Here is an 18,836-nt window from a genome sequence, read left to right on the forward strand (position 1 = left end):
TACATTTAATTTTTTAACAATTTAACAAGCAACTATTTTCTTGAAACTGTTGAAGATACTAAGGAACAATAGGTAAGGGAGTGAGTTGTTTTCAGAGCCCTTATATTTTCATCATTTCCATACTTCTGCTGACGTTTCAAAATAATGTACTTATGTCAGAACTCAACTTTAAGATGACTAACACTTACAGCCTGAGTCACATACTTTCCAGAAAACATTGGAAATCTACAATTTCATAACATATGCCTACAATTAACATTGATTTCCAGCTATACATAGTTTAAGACAAGTCTTCAGGAGTATGCAGAGTAGGTTAAGACAAGTCTTTAGGAGTATGAAGAGTAATATACAAAATCCTAATTTTTCATGCATGTCAATCACTAAATGTACTGTAGTGGGTTGCTAGGAAGGCAGAAAATCTGCAGATGCAAGTATAACTAACGTGGTGGGCATTTGCTCAAACATTTCCCCTCAAGCAAAATCTTTTCATGTAGGTTTCCTTGTAGAGAAACATTTTACGTAAATCTCAATAGAATATTAATTTATATCTTGATGAAATAAGAATGAGCCCCTTCCACATCACACCTTGGACTCACCTATAGTTTCTACTACCTTCCCTCTGTGGACAACGCCAACATCTCCACTCCGAGAGATTCAATGATGCCTCATGCTAAATGTATTGGACGTGAAAGCACCCATTCCCTGGCATCCTCTAACTCTTTTGCATTGGCTCCACCTATATCTTTTCCTCCCACATAATTAATCGCACATGCCCATTCTGCCAGAAATCTTGGAGCGCTAGAGTGTACACCTTTATCTTGCGCACAGTGAGATAGAAATTACTCAATAAAAGAACAGTCTGTCCTGCCTCCCTATATAAACTACTAAGTAACTCACAAACAGAGGTGTAACTAGCAAACTACACAACTGTAATAGTCTGCCTCTGGTCTCCCAAGACAGTGGTTCTTATGCTTTTGACTTCTGAGGAAGCCCTCTTAATCATTACTGGAATACAGGTACCTCCAATGAATCATTATTGGAATCCAGGAGCCCGCCGCGGAATGATTATTCTTGGTCTAGGCAATTTTGATTATTTGAAAAGCAAAATAATACACACTAAATATGAAAGCAAGCATCCATCCAACACACTTTGATTAAATATTTGATCTCATTAAAAAAACAACGAAAAGATATATATATATATATATATATATTCACAGCTCCTCTGCCAGACCGAAGTCGACACACCAGCACTCTCAGTAAGTTAAACCAATTTGGTTTATTGCACAAAAAAGTAAAGACGCGTTTCGACACTTGTCTTCGTCAGTTTCAACTGGCGACAGCGAGGCACGTGTAAATAACGGCAATATAATAAACATAAAAGAAGGACCGGAGTCCAAAATCATAAGCGCCATCTTGAAATGGCAAAATAAACACAATCATAATCAAATAAAATTATATACATTTGGGAACAGAGTGCTGCCGGGCCAATCCGTTAAATATTTACAAGCAGATACTGTCTCCCTGGATGGGCGTTCATAATAATGCAATTGATTCACAATCAATGAAATTAAACAGTTAGCACAGGCAGATATTGTCGATTGTCACCCAAAATTTACAAGCAGATTGAGGAGTCAATTTTTTCAGAACATGCAGAAATTATACGGCCCTGGATGGGCATGATGTTAAAAAATAATTATAATCACTTGATCGATATTCCAGATTCATTATATAATAAATCATGCTTCCTAATAATGATGTACTACATGTATTAATTCATATCATCTCCCAACATACTGCTTGTATTAGTTTGTTCAAGACATTATACTCCGGCATATAGTCAGCTTACAGTTTCTATCAATCATCGGTATTTACAGGTGTGATATTAATTCTGCTCCTGAATTTAGGCCTCCCGGCGACTTTGTTTGGAGTTCGATGATGTATCTCGACTCCAAACGTCTCAATTCACGTTTATAGTCGCCCCCTCTCAGATCTTGTGTAATACAGTCTAAACTGAAGAAACTAAGGAGAGTTCTGTCGCTATTATGAAGTGTTGCGAAATGGCGAGCCATCGGATAGTTCTCATCTTTGTTAGCGATGGCCCATTGGTGTTCCAATACCCTTAGTTTGACTGCTTTAGTGGTGCTCCCCACGTAACGGTGTCCACAAGGGCACCTCAAACAGTAAACAACAAATGGTGTGGAGCAGGTTATGAATTTCGGGATTTTAATACTCGTTTCTTTATGGGGTACTTGGTACGATAGTACTCTCTGGCTTGTACTGCAGGCCTTGCATTTCCCACATGGGTATGACCCATGCATGGCCTGTAGTTCTCCTTTAGGTCTTACTCTCGACAGATGGCTTTGTACTAACTTGTCTTTTAGAGACTTAGTTTTCCTAAAAGTTATCATTGGGTGGTCCGATAGATCCCTACCTATCACCGCATCTGATTTGAGAATACCCCAATTTCTGAGCATAATGGCTCTAATTCTATTCGCTGCCACCGAATAGTTAGTGATTAGTCTTATTATGCCATTTCCGCTTTTCTTCTCCCTGCTCTGCTTCTCCTGTCAATGTTTGTTACTTTTCTTTTAGCATGTTCAAGTACCATTTGGGAGTAGCCGCGTGATCTAAAGCATTTTATGCTTCTCTCTGCTGCTACCTCGAAGTCTCTGTCTAGGGAGCTGTTGCGTTTTATCCTCAACAGCTCTCCATAGGGGATGCTTTTTATGAGGGTTCCAGGATGGCTACTACGTCCATGAAGGACGGAGTTCCCCGCTGTCTCTTTCCTATAGAGAGCGGTCTGTATCATACCTGACTCTACAAAGACCCTCAGGTCAAGGAAGTTAACCTCATGTTTGCTCATGCTGTACGTGAATTTTAAGTTCAAGTCATTAATGTTGAGGGCCGCTATGTACTCTTCTGCTGATGATTCAGATCCCTTCCAAATAAGGAAGAGATCGTCAATATATCTCTTCCAGCAGATTACCCTGTCCACCCATTCTGCCTTGTCGTCGGCCCAGGCCACCTGCTTCTCCCACCAGCCCACAAATACATTCGCGTAGCTGGGGGCGAAGCAGGTGCCCATTGCCGTCCCCCTTATTTGTCTATACCTTTGGTCCTGGAAAATAAAAATGTTGTTGTTTAAGCAAAATGATATGAAGTCCAAAATCATCTTGCTATGCTCCAAATATTTTGCAGAACGTAGTTCTAAGAATGTTTTCACTGCTTTTGTCCCATCGTTGTGCCTAATGCTCGTATAAAGGCTAGAGATGTCCATGGTTATCATGATCAGATCGTTCTCCCACTCCAGGTCCTGTATCTGCCGCAGGAAATCTTTAGTGTCCTTAGTATAAGAACATAATTGGGTTACCCATGGGGCCAGAAATGAATTAATGAACTTGGACATCTTCTCTGTTAGTCCGCCAATGGACGATACGATGGGTCTCCCAGGTGGTCTAGTGGGGTCTTTGTGTATCTTAGGCAGATGGTAGAAGCTGGGTAGCCTCGGTTGTTTATTCTGCAAATATAGGTATTCCTCTCTGACCAGGATCCCCTTGCCATACCACTGATCGATCAAGGTGTGGTATTCGCGAATACTAGTTAGATATTCTTGTTCTGTAGTAGGTAAATAGTTGTCACGGTCTTGTAGCTGGTGTAGGGCCTCTTTACAATAATTTTGGCGACTCTGAATCACGATATTACCGCCTTTATCTGAAGGCTTAATCACGATTGAGTCGTCTCTCTCAAGGCTAAGAATTGCATCCCTTTGGTTTGATGTTATATTCCATTTCATAGTGTGTTTATTACTTTCTTCATTTCTGGATAATTTTTGCAATTCTTGATTTACAGTTTCCGAGAAGATATCTATGGCGTCTACGGGTGTCTGTGGGAGGAAATGTGAGGGAGGTTTAAAGTTGCTCTTTTCCACGATCTGTGCAATACCAATGGCCACACCCCTACTAGCTGTATCCATGGGGGGCATAGGCTGGGGATCGCTTTCTTCCAGTAGCTCTTCAAGTATTGCCATGTTCTCCAAATCCCTAATATTAATATCAAAGGGATCTCGTGGGTCAATTTGTCCCTCTGATGTTGGTCTTTGTACATCTTCTGTAAGGGCTTTTTCTTTGAAGAACTTCCACAGTTTGAGCTTGCGGATAAATAGGAATAGGTCGATACGTGTCTGCGTATATTCATAACAGATTGTAGGACAAAATGTCAGTCCTAATTTGGCAACGTTCTCCTCATTTTTAGTTAAGATTCTTTGGGAGAGATTAATTACATTCAAATCCTCCATCAATTCCTCTTGTTCCTGGCTTGTCGATTCCTCAGCTCCCTATGTTTCCTCCCTCCTCTCCTCGTGACGCGCCTCCGCTTGTGTTTGATGACTGTTCTGGTGGGCGCTTCTTCCCATCCCTCAGCCAGCTTTGGCGTATTAAATCGAATTCCTCGCGAAAAGAAGGCTGGCATCTTGTTCCTGCTTGTCGTGGGCCACCTACGTTCTCGTCTTCGGATTGTTCAGCACTTGTTGCTTCTGATTCTGAGGTCTCCGCAGGAGTTGGCTGTTTCTGACTCTTTGCCCTTAAGTCACGGCGTGGTGCGTCGTATTTACGCGCAAAGGTCAGTATCCTTCCTTGCTCGTAGTCTCGGGCGTCGCGTTCGAATTTCTGTTGTTTCCTTTGATGTATTCTCTTCTCATATACTGTAAGTCTCTTTTTCATAGATTCCTTTTCGTTGTCAAGTTGCCCTTGATCCACCAGCTCGAGAATCGCCAACTCCAACGATTCAATGTCTTTCAATGCCCTTTCACGATCTTTCCATGCAAATTTTATTAACAGTCTCAGCATTCCTTCAGATGAATGCGCCGTATATTCTGCCCATTGAATAAGTAAATCCGGATCCGGATTTTCGTATGCTGGTACCGTAAGTATACGGAGACCGCGAGGGACCCTGTTCACCTCCACATAATGCTGTAAGGAAGTGGCCTCCCACCACTTCCTTGTTATGCGCTCATAGAGTCTTTCAAGCTGTTGGTACTTGCTTTTCAGATTAGTCTGTGCTGCGTCTGGTGCCTGAGTTGCGTCCTGTAGAGTTCCAGGGCGCCCTTTAAAAATGCCACTCGCCACCTCCCGGCGCGCTGTGTCACTAAACACTTGTTAATGTAAAAGATCTAATTTTAGATCCAATGTGCTTCTTACTTCACTCGTGCCCGCATATACGAAAGAGGTGTCGGATATCTCCTACCTTCGTCTGCCATTCACCGTGTTCCGCGCTCCTCGTTCGAGCCCGTATTCCTCAGGACAGAGATTGGTTTCGCCGACCCTCCGTGGCGGTGCGGTTTCTATTTCCCTCGTTTTCACTGCTCCGATTTCGCCAATAAGAATCCGCACTCCGTCCGAGTGGGTGCCGGTCCAAGCGGCGGCGTGCCGCTTAACGTATTCACAGCTCCTCTGCCAGACCGAAGTCGACACACCAGCACTCTCAGTAAGTTAAACCAATTCGGTTTATTGCACAAAAAAGTAAAGACGCGTTTCGACACTTGTCTTCGTCAGTTTCAACTGGCGACAGCGAGGCAGGTGTAAATAACGGCAATATAATAAACATAAAAGAAGGACCGGAGTCCAAAATCATAAGCGCCATCTTGAAATGGCAAAATAAACACAATCATAATCAAATAAAATTATATAAATTATATACATTTGGGAACAGAGTGCTGCCGGGCCAATCCGTTAAATATTTACAAGCAGATACTGTCTCCCTGGATGGGCGTTCATAATAATGCAATTGATTCACTATCAATGAAATTAAACAGTTAGCACAGGCAGATATTGTCGATTGTCACCCAAAATTTACAAGCAGATGGAGGAGTCAATTTTTTAGAACATGCAGAATATATATATATATATATATTTTTTTTTTTAATGGGAAGGTTGGAGCTTTTTTAAATTCAGCTGCCCATACTTTATTCTGATTCATGCACTTACACTACTCCCATGAATCAATCAGAGCATACCAATTTAATTTTTAGTCTCCAATTTCAAATTCCTGGACATTTACAGAACATTTTTAAAACATCCATTTAACATTTTGCTTCTTTATTTAAATACACTTTATTAATCTGTTAATATTATTTAGCTTTATAAGCAGTATGCAGACCCCCTCAGTAGGCTTTGAGGACCCATAGGGGTCCCTAGGTTACAGCCTAAGAAACACTGTCCTAGGGTATACTTTCTCCCCTTTGAAAAAGTCTTCACGTTTCTCACCATACCTTCATACATCGATAATGGCTGGCTTTCTTCTTAGAGCAAGCTCCTCCTCTTCAAATTGATTAATGGGCTACTCCTTCACTTGACAATGGTGCGCTCTCAAAACTCACCATCCCCTCCTCCTCATTTTGTTTACCTTGATTTCCTTACTCTTCCCAACCCTTCCGCCCCAGTACAGAATTCCACCTTCTGCATTCCAACTGCCTGCCCCCACTTCACCAAACTTCACCAAACTTCCCTCCCATGTGATCTCAAAGCAAAACCCTCCATACCTGCATTCAAAAATGCTTCAAAAGAGACACATCCAGCATTGCCAGGGGAAGAAGAGCAACCCCATCCTTGCCAAGGGAAAGGGACAAGCCAGGAGGATGTGGGAAAGCCTATTTGACTGGTGCAAGGAGGAGGTAAAACGTCTTGCTGGGGTGGGAGGTAGGGGGTTAAACTGAGCTGTGTGTGGGAGAATTAGCATGAAAATAAAGCCTTGCCCTCTGAACAAAGCCCAAAAGTGCAAGGTGTGTGTGTGGAGGGTGAGGGGGCGGGGGCAACAAGCTCAGTAGCCACATGTGAAACAAGTTAGGTAGTGCATAGAAAGTAGGTGGGCCTTTGACGAAACAAGCCGGGTGGCACATAGAAAACTGGCAGAGAATGAGGGAAAAGCCAAATGGCGGATAACAAGCTGGGGGAGCAAGAGGAAATAAGCCTAGGGGGTGCATAACAAGCTGATAGAACACAGGGGGCACCGGCCCTGCATGCAGGACAGGTGAAGCCAGGACACAAGGCCAAGGAGTACAAGAGAGTAAGGGTAGGATGCAAGCCCAAGGGCTTACAGAGAGGGTGGGGGTCTGAGACACAACCCCAGACCTGCGACAAAAGAGTGGTATCCTCAAACCTGAAGTGTCGGCAATGTGGGGGAAGACAAACGTCAAGGTGTGGTGCTGCCACGGGGGGTGGGGGGTGGGGGGGGTGGGGGGGGGTGGTTCGGATGAGAGACAAACTCAGCTGTAACAGTTGTGAAGGGGACAGAAAGACCAAAACCCAGAGGTTGCGGTAACAAAGCAAAAACAAGTCCAGGTATAGCAGCTATGGAGGGCGAGGGAGTGGACACAAGCCCAGATGTGGTGGTGACTAGGGGGCTAGGGGTTGGGGAGAAAACAAGGCCAAAAGTAACAGTGATAAAGGAGACAAGCCCACATGTGACGGTGAGGCGAGAAAAGCCCGCATATGGATGTTCACAGCTTATCTGAACCTCGACCCCACCAAGAAAGAATTCCTGCCATTTGCCAAGAACAGTAAGCATGAACTAGTACAAATTTAGCTCAAAGACTGGAACCATAACTGTTTGGAGCCCAAACATTCACCAAATGTCAATGCAGTAACATTACACTTCACGTCTCAGAATCCAGCTACCTCTCCTATCATTCATTGACTGTATGCCTGCCGTTGACCATATCCAGCACTCTATTGTCTTATGGCTAGGTTCATGCTATACGACAAGCAAATACAGACATACATTCCGGTGTGGTAGACAAGTTGCATGTATCGGTGTAGGAGACAAGCCCACATCTGCAGGTTCTTCAACGGAAGGTGAACACAAGGAGAAATATGTGCCTGCGCAAAGAGGAAGAGAAAATAAAGACACGCAAAGCTTTCAAATTCCAGCGCGACCTCACAGACTATGAAAGCAGACGCATTTTTACCTTTGCCCGAAAGTTTGATAGCGTAAAAGCAGGCTCCAACAGAAATAATCCCAAAGCCAATTTATCAAACGTAGCAATTCAAGATGAATCCACTTACTCAGATATCAGCTCTGCGGCGGAAAGTGAAACCGAAGGGAACAGTAACAGACCTCCACCACGGGACCCCAGCGCCATACCTACACCAGGCGATGAAATGGTTTTTTTAGCCAAGGAACGATTGGCCAGCCTAAGACCCAGGAATCGGTAGAATTCAACCGACAGAGGCGCAATTACAAGCGCGGCCAAAGGCGCAAAGCCCGTAAACGCGCAAACAGAATCAAGCGGGAAGAAGAGAGGACGAGGACGGGGATGGTGGAACAGACGATAATTCCAGCAAATCAAAGCAATAAATCACTTCTCAATATTACCAAAACATTAAGCAAAAAGGAGAAGAAAAAGAAAGAACGGTAATCAACCTCACAGAAACGACCTTAAAGGAAGCAGAGATTCAAATCTTATCTCTAGGCTTATCTTTCTGTAACAAATCCAATTTTGACTACGCAACAACACGCATGGACCTTTACCAATTTATTCGAAAACTAAAACTACTCAAATATCATGAATTAAACAAAACGAAAAATCTAGGGAACTATACCCATGTCAACAGTTCCAACATGAATGAAGAACCCACGCCCTCACCCTCAGGGTCTCAACTGCCTCTTTTAACAGTACTCAGGGACCTACACACAGAAGGTTGCATCAACAATTCCCAAGCACCATCTACCTACCTTGACAATTCTGCTCCCAACCAGCCCACTACTAAAGAAATCAAAACACCGTTCAAAAGAAAATCTACATTCAACCCGATCATGCTTCGGGATGGGATAGATATCTATAATGAACATGTCATCGAGGAAATTAAAAAACTCAATTATAAAACATGCGCCTCCAAAACAAAAATGTCCAAATCCAACAGACAGTACCAGACACTAGTATCCAAACTGAGAACAACAACCAAGTCATCATCAGGAACTCCGACAAAGGAGGAAATGTTGTCTTATGGGGAAAAGACCAATATATGGCCGAAGCCATGTCACAATTAAACGACCGCACTTGCTACCATATCAGTAGTGCTGCAGCAATTAGAGACACAGCAAACTCCTATCCTATGAAACTGATAGCTTGGAAAAGTGCCGGCTTAATTACTAAAGAAGAACACCTATACATGAGAAATGACCATCCCACCATACCCAATATCTATTTTGTGCCCAAAATCCACAAAGACGCTAAGAATCCACCGGGCAGGCCTATCATCTCCACCAGAAATAGCCTACTTGAGCACACCTCCAACTACATAGATTTTTATTTGCAGGACTGTGTTACCGGATTGGAATCATACTTAAGGGACACAAATGACTTTCTAGGCAAAATTAAAGACTTTGCATGGGATCCTAACTACCACCTAATGACTATGGATGTTTCGTCCCTGTACACATGTATTAACCACCAGGACGGTATGAGAGCCCTGGAATTTTTCCTTAATCTAAACAGAGCCTCTCAAGGTGATCACAATCGCATGTTGTTGGACATGGTCAAATTCTGTTTAAATCACAATATGTTTACTTTTAACCAGGTTTTTTACCAACAAACCAGGGGCGTAGCAATGGGGGCCAGCTTCTCCCCCAGCTACGCTTGCATTTTCATGGGCTGGTGGGAGAAGCTGATCCTAAAGGGCACACATATTGAAGAATACACCAAACATGTTAAACTATATTATCGCTATATAGATGACCTGTTTCTGATCTGGAACGGAACTGTGAGTGAAGCCCATGAATGGGTAAACACCCTCAACAACAACACTATAAACCTTACTTTCACCAGCAGTATCAACAAAACGCATATATGTTTTTTAGATACCGAACTATACATTGCTAACAACATCTTGGAATCCAGACTGTATAGGAAAGAAACCGCAGGAAATGCTGTCCTGCATTATTCCAGTTTCCATCCCAAGCACTTGATCCACAGCATTCCCTACGGGGAAATGTTGAGGATCAAAAGGATTTGTAGTAACCCGCTGGACTTGGATAATGCCCAACAAGCATGTAAAAAAAGATTCCTCGCCAGAGGTTACCCCACTAAAATCATAGATACTGCCATCTCAAAGACAAGGGATTTGAATAGAGACACCCTACTTACTCCCAAACAGATCCAACCTTACAAAACCAAAACAGATGCGCGATCTGACAGCACTAACGAAGTCAGACTAATCATACCTTACAGTGCCCAAAAGAATGCCATAACCAAGATCATTAACACTAACTGGCCCATGATACGCAGCGATCCCATCATAGGCTCATACATGCCGGCCAAACCCAGCATCACATATAAAAGAGCTATTTCACTACACAACAGCTTAGTGACTAGTTGTCCTGAATCCAAACCCTCGCCTGAATGGTTTAGAGCACCCAATGGCTTCACCAAATGCCACTCATGCAAAGCGTGCAAACATGGCATAAATACCACCAGCTATCGCACTGCTTTCAGCAATAAGGAGATCAAAATCACCAAAAACCTCCATTGCAAAACTGAATTTGCCATTTATGTTCTCGAATGTACGTGTCCCCTGAGATACGTAGGCAGCACTAAGCTGCCAGCCAGTATGAGGGTCCTCCAACATATGAGGGCCATCACTAACCAGGATCCCACCTACCCAGTGGCCAGACACTTTCGCGAAGTCCATAATAACAACTTACAGGACCTTCGCTATTATGTCATTGACACTATCCCCAAAACCAAACAAGGTGGTGATAGAGAACACAAAATGCGCAAATTAGAAACCAGGTATATTCTAAACCTCAATAGTAAACACCCTGGTGGCCTCAACAATACCGAGGACTTACATACCTGCCTCTGATCAATTGTCTCTCCCCCCACAGGGCCTCACCATGCGTTTCCCTTCTTCCTGGGTTCTGCCTTTCGCCAACTGTGTCCACCCTATCATGAATTATTTCCCATCTGGACACTCAATATTTGGTGGCAGATACACCCTCATGCATCCTGTTATTGAAACAACTCTAGCATACTAGCCATTTATTTCTACTTACCTGCTAGTTACCTTTATCCCAGTAGCCGCCCCCTTTCTTTTCTTCCCTGAATTATCCACATTAGTAACGATTTGTATTTTTTATTCTCACCCCAGCACTCCACCCTTTGTTGCTCCCAGACATGGATCGCTATGTATTTATACAGTTACTTTTTTCCAGGTTACTTATGATATTGTACCTTAATTTCATGCATCCCTTCTGGTAATCAAGGGTTTGTTCTCACTCAATGAACTTACTCGCTCTTCTGAACAAACATGATTCTGCAAAACTGTTTTCATTAGAATTTATGATGTTTATATATTTATGTGTTTGCAACCAAATGCATGATTTTTATTATTGAACTAACATGTTTTTGCTTAACTCTTAATAATCATGATTCGTGCCACATATATCATTATACGGCCAACACTGAAAGCATGGATTAGTTTTGTTTTACCAATTGAACAAGCATAATTAATTACAGATATTCTCATTATTATCCAAGAACGTTAACATACCGATGTATCATCACATTTGCAAACTATTTTCGTATTTATAACCTGGTGTCGTTTTTGAAACGATGTAAATATTTCTTCCATGTCTACGACTCACTACGCTGTCACGTGCTTGAAGTGTAACCTTTTTTAATGGTCCGCCCATGTTCTAGCGTTGTCATGTGATCAAGCCACTCCGGTGGTGAAACGCGTTATGGACGACAAATAAACGCACTATTTTGCACAAAATCTGGGTTCGAGTCTGCTTGCGTGTTGCCCGCCTGCGTGGGTAACGTCTTCTTCGAGCAGCTATTCTGGATATATATATATATATATATATATATATATACATATATATACACACACATATATATAAATCAGTAGGTATTTATAGTTGGGATACAGTTTCCATAGGAAGAGAAGTTTTTCATTTGCCAATACCTGGTTTTGAAAACTAATTTGACGCTCTCTTCAGCTGCTGTTTTGAGAATTTGGGGGTTATTCATCAAGTGGGGGCTGAGAAAAAGGGGGCGGCCCAAAATGCTATTTCTTCATGTTAATTTCCATATGAAACTTTAGACACAGCCACAGCCCGAACTGCTGAATGGAATTATACCAAATTTGGCAAAAAGGAAGCGATTGGTCCAGAAAGCGACTTTTTTGTTAAATGGTGTAAATCCATTCAGTAGTTGCTGAGAAATGTAAAGATTTCTCAGATATACAAGCCCAAGCCTCCCCCCCACGCAGTCCCAGGGAAAGTCAGCTCCCCAGGCGAATTCACATAAATGCGGGAGCCATGCACCTCCCACGCAGCCCCAGGGACCGCTACCTCCCTGGGGCTACTTGACTGGAATGCGGGGGCCACAGTGCCGCCCCTCACAGCCCTAGGGTCCAACACCTACCCAGGACTTCATTTTCGTTGGATGGGGGCCCAAGGCCGGCTCCAGGAATGTCCTGGGGTGCTCACCCCTGGACATTGCAGTTTGCCATAGCAAACTCTGCTCCGGCTCATGGAAGCGAGAACAATAAACATGCTCTCACTTCCACAAAGCGGTGCAGAATTGCTTTTGGACAGAGGGAGCTGTATGTTTGCAGCTCCCTCTGTCCACAAGCAATGCCGGCACCCGCAGGAGGAGGGGAGGCGGCAGGGACCTCGGCGGCCTTGAGGTTCCCCTGCGGTGCACAAAAAGGTGGCCATGCCCTGGGGGATGGGGTCTTCGAAGCAAAAGTTAGCCCAGGGATGGGGGCACACTGGTACCCCTCCCCATTTAAAAAAAAAAATTTAAATGAAGGCCTGGCCCTGGGGGATTGGGTCCCAGGGGCCGAAATGTGCCTGTGGAGGGGGCCCTCCCCGTTTTTAAATTAAAAAAATAGGCCTGGCCCTCCTGTTACCTCGAGTAAGTGCCACACTGCGGGATTGCTAAGAGGTGTTCAGAGGCCACGCCACCTTTCTCCACCACTCTGCAAATGTGGCTGGAGGTGCACTACTGATTGGGGAATGAAGTCCACTTTACTCCTGATGGACCTTGGGGGCCAAGAAGCCCTCCTGGTACCTCCTGTAAGTCCTCCACAGCAGGAGTATCTGTATGAATAAGTGAGTGTGCGTGTGTGTTTAACTGTATAGGTGAGTAAGTGGCTGTGTGATTGACTCTATGGGTGAGGGATATGTGTGTGGGTAGCTCTATGGGTGACTGACAGTGTGTGCGTGGCTTAAAGGGTGTATGAGTGTATATATCAGTGTCTGTATTACTGAGTGAGTTGGTGTATGTGTAGCTGTAAGAGTGTATAAGTGGTTGTGTGTGTAGACCTATGGATGAGTGAGTAGGTGTGCAAGGACTGGTATGGATGTGTTAATGGTTGTGAGAATGGTAGTGTGGAAGTTGGAGTGTCCTGCTTTGAAGCTCAATCAGGGAATGGGGGCCTTGTTCTCCATGCAGGCTGTAATTCAGCCTGGATGGAGAATGGGAAAGAGCGCATGACTGGTTTGGGCAGCCCGATATAGCCGCCCAAACAGTCACTTAGGAATGGGCAACCCACTCCTCCCCTGCCCTGTTCCAAGAGCAGAGCAGGTCCGCCCACTCACCCACCTGCAAAGTAGCAGGAAGAAGCCTAAAATGATGATAACACAAAGTTATTATTCATTCTCATTCAAAAATCTTTATTCGATTCAAAGATACATCAAAGCATTTCTTAAACTATTTTAAAACACATTATTTCCACAGATATGTACATTAAGAACTATCCTCGACAATGTGTAAGATGCAGTATAATTATACTGATTGAGGTTTTCAATGTATCTTAGTTCTAAAAATTATTTATCCGTTTATAATATTTGTAAGGAAATACATATAAAGTGCAAGTGCATACTTAACTGACCCTTTCGGAGAATACGCAATTGTTAAAAATTATGCTAAAATAATTAATTGATATCAGTATAATACATTCTTAGTAAAAACAACTCTACTTGAATTTAATTCAGTCAAACCACTCATAATATATATTAAGATACAATAGTACAAAAATACAAAAATCAGGCTTAAGTCTAGAATTCAACATTTTTACCTTCTCTTTTTCCTTATGTAGCTGGTGGACAATAAAATCTGCTGACATCAATTACAATGAGTTGTGAGTTTTTACTATTCGCAACACCTCATTGTATTTCCTAACATTTAAAGTTCTGCATAGCAGTTTTATCCATTTTCTCCTAGCCATTACATACACTGGGCAAAAAAATAAAACATGTGCAATATCCTCCTTTACTCCCAGTTGACATAGATTGCACTTGGGATCCCCATCTTTAGATTGTGGTGTGGCCCATTTGGATGTAAAGGCATTTTCTGAAGTATTTTGTATCTAGATTTCAGATATGTCTTTGCTAGTTGAGGTTCGATTTCATCCAAAAATGGCTCAAAGCATTGAGTCGGTACGAACACTAAAAATTGTGTAGTAAGCCTTCCTGATGTACTATTTAGAGTGACTTTGTGCCAAATAAAATTCCCAAAAATGTGCTTGATCTCACACTTTGATTCGGGCGTCAACAGCCTTGGGTTTGTCCATAATTTATTGGGAACCTAAATCAAGGAGCCATTTTCGAATACGGGCAAACCAGGAAAAAGAGACATGGGCATCCAGTTCCAGTAGCTCACTGAGGGTTAGTCTATAGGTTTCTTATTCCACTGTTGTCCAGATTCTAACCCAATATGACAATGTTCTCCAGATAGCTAGATGTTCCAGTCGTTTTATGCCTATATCATACATCAGAGGGATCACTAGGGTATGTTGGGGAAGGGCCAAAACACTCTCAGGATTTTGTTTTCCCCAACAATTAATGGGTAGAGGGTTTCACCGCCCATAGCTCTGAGCCATACAGGGCAGCGGTTTGAGCTCTGAATTTATATACTTCCAGGGTGGGCATGATAGCTTTTGACACAGTTGAATATTGTTTCTTTACGATAGGGACAGAATTTTGCATTGGAATGGCCTTTGATTACTTTATTTGTGGATTCCATGAGCGTTTAGAATCGAGAGTAACCCCCAGGTATACAAATTTGGGAACAAACTCTAAAGTCACCCCATTCAAAGTTATTTTGTTTTTAAAGCATTTATGTGGTCTGATACTCATGTATTTAGTTTTAATGGGGTTTATTTGTAAACCTTAAGATTTACAGTAGTTGTTAAGACTATCAAGTAGGTTTTGTAAATCCCTTGGAGTTTGAGACAGCAAAATTGTATCATCCACAAATGTTAAGGAGCAGATATGGGTCCCTTCAAGCTTGGGAAGATTTTTGCAAATTCTGAACCAAATAATTTACATATAAAAGAAACAAGGTTGGTGCTAAGGCACAGCCCTGGCGCACACCCCTCCTGACTGGAATCTCATCTGTGAGCTTCCCTCCTTTGCCCCAGCGTACCTTGGCGAAGTTCCCCTTGTGTAACCTTATGATTTGGCTTACAATCTCCTCTGGTTGGTGTAAGTTTTTCCATAACAGATCTCTTGGAATCTAATCGAATGCTGTTTAAAATCAATAAAAGCAACGTATAAATGACCAACTCTTAACTTTATGTACTTCCAAGCTAGCATTACATGTCTAAAAACGTGATCGATTGTGCTTTTTTTCGGGGGGCGTAGCCAACAACATGGCCTGGTAGCTGCGTTGTTCGCGAGCTCCGCTGGCCCGATCAAAATCCTGCTGATATCCTGACCCTCGACGCCATAAACCTCAACCGGCACTAACCGCAAGGCGACTGTGGCTGGAGGACGACCGGGGGAAGGCACTTTTTGTCAACAATTGCGACCTTTTCAGCGCGTGATTATTCAAGATGGTGGCCAGCCGGGAGCAGCCTGAATCGAGCACCGGACCAGAGGCGCTCATGCCCGGTGCTGTGACTGTGAGCCTCGCTGTAGGAAGGTGAAGGCGGCACTGCGTGGCACTGCAACATGTCCTCATTCCCCACGGTGGCTGTGGAGGAGGGGACACATGGCAGATGCTAACTCATCACAGCGTCGGCGCAATGGCGCCGTAACCAGCTTTGAGGGGGGTGTGAGAGCGGATTGTCCCCCCCCCCATATTGAACTCGGAGAGACTAACGCGGCCTGAGCAGCCGCAAATGAAGCCCGTTTTCATTGATTACTGATTGGTAGGTGCATCAGCAACCAGGGCAGTCAGATACTTCAGTTTCCCACCCCTGCTGGATTGTGGCGACTATGCAGTGGGTTGGGCATGGCACCATGATTGCAGCCCTGTGAGTCGGGGAACCCCTTATCAGTGGGACATTCCCGGAAACTGTGCCAAGGAGAACTGGGTAAAGGGTGGGCTCCGGAGTGGGCCTACACCAAAGCTGGGACCGGAGGAGGCTCCTGCTTCAACCCCGTCGCCAGTACACACCTGCATAATTGTACCTTTCTGGGTGCGATGTGTGGGGGCCACCAAACCGTGATCCTTGGGCTCAACATGTTGAGCTGTGCGACATCAGAGACAGTTCCATGTGCCATCTAATGCTCATCGTTGTGGGAGGCGTATGTTATGCCAAAACTGGAACAATTGATAACGCTCTGGAGAAGGCGGTGAAACTGGAAGAGCGGAATTGACAAGATTTAGGTGAGTCCTAGTGAAACACTGCCCATATGGGGAGAAGACCTGAGCTTAGCCCTGCGGAGAGCCCAGTGGGCTGGAATATGTGACCGGCTTGTCCAGTCTGCGACAGCGCATCCACTTTGTTGGCCTGCACCCTAAGGAGAACATCGCGGAGAAGGTAACCACTGGGCGACCTCCTTGCCTAACCAACTTGCAAAAGAGGGGGAAGGCACCCTCATGAGACCCTCGGTGGTTGGGCCGAGGTGGACGCTGTTGTTCCAAAGGTCCTGTGGCGGCCTGGGGGGCAAGTCGCAGGGAACTCATTGCTGGTGGAGGTGAAAGTTATAAGAATTGGGAGTGACACACAATTGAGGCCCGCCACCAGCTTGGCTATAATGGCGAGAGATAAGCAGGGGAAGTTGGACCTATTCACTAAAGTGATTCCAGAGCCAGGAGGAGTGGAGGGGGGTGCGACCCCCCTTCCGGACACTACTGCAGCGATTTATGCATCCACAGAAAGTCTGGAAAGTAAGATGGCAGAGAGACGGACTGAAGTTACATTTCTGTGTCAGGACTTGCGCAAGGTCTCAAGGAAAGTTACGGAGGCAGAACAACGTGTTTCAGAACTGGAAGAAACATCACGAAATACAAGTGAAGAAGTGGTGGGACTGTTGGCTCCAGTGAAGGAAGTGCAGGAATAACCTCAGGTTTATAGGTTTTCCGGAAAAACGCATAATGTTCTGACCCGGACATTTCCTAATGACATTTCGCAAAGACTCTCTCCCAGAAACACAGTTTTCGTCATGTTTTGTCATAGAAAGAGCACATAGGATGCCTAATGTCCGACCGCCACCAGGCACACCTCTGAGGCCGCTGATAGCCCGGTTCTTGAACTTCCAGGAAAGGGATCTCATACTTAGGGAGCTACGAAAGAAGGGAGAGATCAAATATGAAAATACAAGAGTAATGGTGTTTCCTGACTACTCACGAGATGTACAAAAATTGTGACGCACCTTTGATCCCATAAAAGTGAAACTATGCGCTCTTGGAATCCAGTACATGTTGCTGTTCCCTGCCAAACAAAGTTATCTGCTAAGATACTACACACTTCTTCCAGTCACAGGAGGAAACTTGGTCCTGGATTGAAGAACGGCCTCGGCTGAGGCGTGGGTCACCAGCAGCAGCTGCCCTGCTCGCTGACAAACGACCGGGTCCCAGACAGGAGTGACCTAAGGAGAAGCGGAGGAGACGAGTGTTAAAACACCGGCTTCCTACCATGGCCACGCCGCGGAGTTCCTGAGACTTAAGGAACAGAAAATCAACGTATCGGATACCAAAGATGACACTGCTCAAGGTTGTATGTCTCGCACCCCTCGAAGATCAAGCGACAATGGAGAATCTGGCCAGTCGGAGCGCCAAGAGTCTCTGGATGGGGACAATGAACACCCTCTTATGGAAAGCATACAACGGCTGGAAACTTCAGCCCAGAACATTCTGGGCGAGAACCCCCCATCACTGTAGCCTCACAAAAATGGGGAGAGAAATGATGAACTGGGGCCAGACACCCACCTAGAGACACTGTACGACTCCATAGACCTAGCGGATATTTGGGGCATTCGGCGCGATAAAGGGAAGTATACAGTGTATTGTTGTTGCTGTCCTGTTGTATAGTTGAGTGACTAGGGGAAGGGGGAGGGGAGGGTTACAGACCTCTGGGTGGTTTACCCGTGCCAGTGTTGTCATGTTGACAAAATTGGGGGTGGTCGGGGTGCCTACAGAGTGTGGGGAGGGCGACACAATCGACATGGATAAATGTCCTGGTCTATGTTTCTTGGGAAGGGGGGTAGTTTTGTTTCATTGTTGTGCATGAATACAGACACTGAGCAGAAATGCCACTATAGGGGCGTTGTTCAGGGACTGGGGTGGGCAGATGATGGTTTCCACCCTTTTAAACCATGGCCGGGGGAAGAGTACAGAGTAATGACATGGAACGTCAATGGCCTAGGGAACAAAATTAAACGTGGTTTGGTATATAATTACCTTAAAAGGCTCAAACCAGATATCATATTATTACAGGAAACGCATCTTATGGGTCCTCACTGTTCATTTCTGGGGAGGGGGCAATACACCACTTTGGCACATGCGGGTTTCTTTTGAGCTTCAAGGGGCGTGGCAATCCTCATTCGAAAATTATTATTATTATTATTATTATTATTAGGGACATTTGTAAAGCGCTGCG

The 18,836-nt window shown here is 44.3% G+C and overlaps 1 protein-coding gene across 1 annotated transcript in view; it reads right to left on the reverse strand.

Moving 5' to 3' along the window:
- The window catches only part of CNTRL (centriolin), a 1,008,983-nt gene that overhangs the window by 906,259 nt on the left and 83,888 nt on the right, over positions 1–18,836 (reverse strand). The gene's annotated exons all lie outside the window — the stretch shown is intronic.

The sequence above is a fragment of the Lissotriton helveticus genome, chromosome 5_1 (assembly GCF_964261635.1).
Source record: "Lissotriton helveticus chromosome 5_1, aLisHel1.1, whole genome shotgun sequence".
Taxonomy (NCBI): Eukaryota; Metazoa; Chordata; class Amphibia; order Caudata; family Salamandridae; genus Lissotriton; species Lissotriton helveticus.